We start from the raw sequence: 5,219 nt of genomic DNA, 5'->3' as shown, positions 1-5,219 counted from the left end.
TTATCTAATAATTCCACTACTAGATATTTATCCAAAGAAAATGAAAAAACTAATTTGAAAAGATACCTGCACCCCTATGTTTATTGCAGCATTATTTATAATAGCCAAGATATGGAAGTAAGCTAGGTGTCCATCAATAGATGAATGGATAAAGAAGATGTGGTATATTATATAATGGAATATTACTCAGCCATAAAAGAGAATGAGATCGTGCCATTTGCAACAACATGGATGGACCTAGAGACTATTATGCTAAGTGAAATAAGTCAGACAAAGACAAATACCATATGATTTCACTTATATGTGAAATCTAAAAAAAAAAAAATGTTTTTAAACCAAAAAAATCCAGAAACAGATCCATAAATACAGAAAAAAACTGGAGGTTACCAGAGGGGAGAAGGGTGGGGGAATGGGAAAAATGGGTGGAGTGGGAGGTACAAGCTTCCAGTTGTGGAATGAATAAGCCATGGGGATGAAAAGCACAGCATAGGGAATATAGTCAATGATATTATAATAGCATTATATGCTGAGAGATGGTAGCTGCACTTGTGGTGAATATAGCATAACATGTAGAGTTTGAATCACTATGTTGTATACCTGAAACTAATGTAACATTGTGCTTCAACTACAATAAAAATTTTTTGTAAAGAGTGAACAAATATATGAAATATTTAGGAAGAAATCTGGAAAAAAATGTGAAAGACCTGTACATTGAAAATTACAAAATATTGTTGAGAAAAGTTGAAGACCTAAATAAAAGGAGGATAATATCTTGCTCATGAGCCAAAGACTCAATATTAAGATGTCACAAGGATCTACATATTTGATGCAATCCCAACAGTCTCTTTTGTAGAAATAGACAAGCTAATTTTAAAATTCATATGGAAATGCAAAAGTCCCTGAAAGAGCCAAACAACTCTGAAAAAAGAACAAAGTTTGAGGGACTAAGAATATCTGATTTCAAAAATTAGCATAAAGCTACTGTAATCAAACAGTGTTATTTTGCCTAAAGATCGACAAATACAACAGTGGAACAGAAGGTCCAGAAATAAACCTACACACACACACACACACACACACACACACACACATACACATATAGACAACTGTCATCTGACAAAAGCACAAAGGTAATACAATGGAGAGAGGATAGCCTTCTCAACACATACTGCTAGAACAACTGGATAACTATATGTGAAAAAAAAAAGATTGTGGATCCATACATTGTACCATATACAAAATTAACCTAAAATGGGCCATAGACCTAAATATAAAACCTGAAACTATAAAACTAGTAAAGGGAAACATAAGAGAAAATCTTTATATTCTTATGTTAGGCAAAGATTTTTTAGGGGCACCTGGCTGGCTCAGTGGGTGGGGCACGTGACTCAACCTCGGGGTTTAAGTTCGAGCCCCATGTTGGGTGTAGAGATTACTTAAAAATAAAATCTTTAAAAAAAAATTCTTTAGATATGATGTGAAAAGCATGATCCAAAAAAGAACAAAATGATAAAAATCATCAAAATTAAAAATTTCTTTTCCTCAAAAGACACTGTTTAGATCAAAAAATAGTATTGGGAAAACTAGATATTCACATGCAAAAGAATGAAGTAGGACCCTTACCTTACACGATATACAAAAATTAACTCAAAATAGATCAAAAATAAGAATTAGAACTATAAAATTCTTGGAAGACAACATAAGATTATGACATTGGATTTGGCAATGATTTCTTGGATATAACATCAAAAGCATAGGAAACAAAAGAAAAAAAAAATTGGACTACACCAAAATTAAAAACTGTGCCATTAAAGGACACAGACAATACAATGAAAAGGTAATCCATGTAATGGGAGAAAATATTTGCAAATCATATATCTGATTAGGGTTTAGTATGTAGAATATATAAAGAATCTCCACAACTCAACAACAATAAAAAAACCAACCCAATTAAAAAATAAGCAAAGAAGACATTACTCAAAGAAGATATACTAATGACCAGTAAATACGTGAAAAGATGCTCAACATCACTAATCATTAAGGAAGTGCAAATCAAAACCACAATTAGATATCACTTCATACCCATTAGGATAACTACTATCAAAAAAAAAAGATGCAATAATATGGATGAAGCTAGAGAGTATAAATACTGCTAAGGGAAATAATTCAGTCAGAGATATACAAATACCATGTGATTTCACTCCTATGTGCAATTTAAGAAATAAAACAAGCAAAGGGAAAAAAAGAAAGAGAGAAAGAGAAACCAAGAAACAGATTCTCAACTATAGAGAACAAATTGGTGGTTACTGGAGGGGGGGTGGGGGGGTGAAATAGGTGAGGGTAGTAAGGAGGGCACTTGTGATGAGCACTGGGGGATGTATGGAAATGTTGAATCACTAAATTCTACACCTGAAACTAATACAACACTGTACATTAACTATACAAAATTAAAATAAAAACTTAAAATAACAACAACAACACAGAGAAGAAAGAATGAGATCAATGGAGTGGTTGCAAAGCATTAAGTACAATCTGTGTGTTCAGATAAAAACTCTTTTTAAAATTAACTATGGCAACTGGGAAGCTAATCAGGGTGCCTGGGATGAGACTGAGTACTATAGTGAATCTAGAACAGGGACAAAAGGGAGAATATGATGTATAGTTTTGTTATTTTGAACAAAAGAGAAAAGAATAAACCTCTTTACTTGGGGGGGGGAAAGGAAAAAGAAAAGAACAAGTGTCGGCAAGGATGTGGAGAAACTGAAATTCTAATGCACTGTTGGTGGGAATGTAAAATGGTGCAGCTGCTACAAAAAACATTTGGCATTCCCCCCCCCCCAAAAAAATCAAAAATAGAATTACTGTATGATCTAGTAATTCTACTACTGGATATTTACCCAAGGGAAATGAAAATGCTAATTTGAAAAGATACTCAAAACTACTGAAAGGAGGGATTCAGAGATATTTATACATTCATGCACAAAGCAGCATTATTCACAATAGCTATAAGATGGAAGCAACCCAAGTGTCCATCAACAGATGAATGGATAAACAAAATATGGTGTATACTACAATGGATTATTATTCAACCTTTAAAAGGAAGGAAATTTCGACATAAGCTACAACATGAATGAACCTCAAAGACATTATGTTAAGTAAAATAAACAAATCACAAAAGGACAAATACTGTATGATTCTGCTTGTATGAGATACCAAGAGTAGTCAAATTCAGAGAGAGAATGTAGAATGGGAGTTGCCAGAGGCTAGGGGAAGAGGGGAATTAGTTTTTAGAAGGTATAGATTCAGTTAGACAAGATGAAATGAGTTCTGAAGATGGATTGTGGTGATGGTTGCAAAACAATGCGAATGTATTTAATGCCACTGAACTGTACACTTAAAAATGGTTATGATGGAGGGGCTCCTGGGTGGCTCAGTCAGTTAAGCATCTGACTCTTGATTTCAGCTCAGGTCATGATCTCAGGGTGATGAGATCAAGCCCCTCATTGGGCTCTGTGCTCAGCACAGAGTCTGCTTGGGATTCTCTCTCCATCTCCCTCTGCCCCTCCCTGTTCTCCTCTCTCTCTCTCTCAGTAAATAATTTTTTTAAAAAATTGGTTATAATGGAATAACACCCAGGAACAGCTAAGCTGGAAGCCTGAGGAGCTGAAGAAGACACCTGGCTGCTACACAGCTGTGTGTGCTTAATGGACCATGTGCTGCTATGTATGCCTGAAGTACTAGAAATGCAAATTTGGAGAGACTTTGCCATCTAAATTCATGGCTGGATTAAGTGCCTAATTAGGATGTCTTTTTCAACAGGTTGGAATAAGCATGCAACCATTACTTTGGTCTGGGAAACTATACGGTTCATCTCAAAGTATTGTAAGGAAAATTGGTACTAATATGTCTCTGATCCAGTGTCCAAGAGATCAGTTTCAGCTTACCACCGCTACAGCAGAATGGAGTGCCAGCCACCCAGGAGAGGATGGAGTGGTGTCTTTTGCTGATGTTGGATGGGTAGCCAAAGAAGGAGAGTATTCAACAAGACAATGGACAGAGGTCAGGTCAAGGCAACCCCTTCAGGATGACCTTCCACTCGTTGAGAAGCCCCCAAGCAGGCAGCTTTCCTCACCAAACTTGTCTCCAGAAGAGCCTCAACTAAAGAATACAACACTGGCAAATGAGGAACCACTGCAGAAGACCTGTGCCCTTAAAAATAAAACTGCAGCTCTCAGCTCAGATTACCAAAATTGTGACCCTGGCATGAACAGCAAAAGCTCATTGCAGGTGATTTAGATTCTACCATATCTGTTACCACATCACTCTCTGTCCCGCCACCTTCCCCTCTGCCACTTCCCCTGCCCATCCCTCCATCAGGGCTCCACCAAAATGTATCTGCTATTGATCTAATTAAAGAGTGAAGAGACAAAAAAAAAAAAAAAAAACCTATGTTGGAAACACTTCCATTAAGAATAGCCCAAAGAAACCTGATATACCAAATATGCTAAAGATCCTTAAAGATATGAACAGCGTGGGGTGCCTGGGTGGCTCAGTCATTAAGCATCTGCCTTCAGCTCACGTCATGATCCCAGGGTTCTGGGATCCAGCCCCACATTAGGCTCCCTGCTCGGCGGGAAGCCTGCTTCTCCCTCTCCCACTCCCCCTGCTTGTGTTCCCTCTCTCGCTATGTCTCTCTCTGTCAAATAAATAAATAAAATCTTTTTAAAAAATATATGAACAGTGTAAAACTTTGGTCAATAAAAAAGGTCAAAACAACATATAAAGCCCAAACTGGTGGATGTTACTGACACTGCTGCCATCATAGCAGAGACTCTGAAAAAGAAACTTCCTTATCAGTATCAAAGTGATAGCCAAGGTGAAGTTGAAAAAGGAATTCCAAAGTATGAATGAGAGGCCACCTCAGAAACAGTTTTGTTTGGGCCACACATGCTGAACTCTACAAAAAAAAAATGAATGTTTTAATTGAAAATGTTTTAACTTCTAATAGACAATGACCTGAGGAAAACTATCCTTGTTCAGCTGTTTGCTAGTAGAAAACAACACTATTTAGTACATACCTGATTGTAGTAGTCAGAGGTCTCCTTTTAAATTTAGAGGATTAAGCAACAACAAAAGCACTCTAAGTTTGCTTTTATGTTTGCTTTTATGAGATGGTCAGTTCTAAAGTTTTTCATAACATATGTGTATTCTGACATATT

The 5,219-nt window shown here is 36.5% G+C and overlaps 1 pseudogene; it reads left to right on the top strand.

Moving 5' to 3' along the window:
* Window positions 1–3,776: 3,776 nt before the first annotated feature.
* LOC123843883 (mitochondrial fission regulator 1-like) lies at window positions 3,777–5,015 on the top strand (annotated as a pseudogene).
* Window positions 5,016–5,219: the final 204 nt, after the last annotated feature.

Source organism: Mirounga angustirostris, unplaced genomic scaffold, assembly GCF_029215605.1.
Source record: "Mirounga angustirostris isolate CCGP_5_RB_7025 unplaced genomic scaffold, mMirAng1.0.hap1 SCAF_11, whole genome shotgun sequence".
Taxonomy (NCBI): domain Eukaryota; kingdom Metazoa; phylum Chordata; class Mammalia; order Carnivora; family Phocidae; genus Mirounga; species Mirounga angustirostris.
The sequence above is the reverse complement of the archived record's forward strand: the minus strand, read 5'-3'. Positions and strand labels throughout refer to the sequence as shown.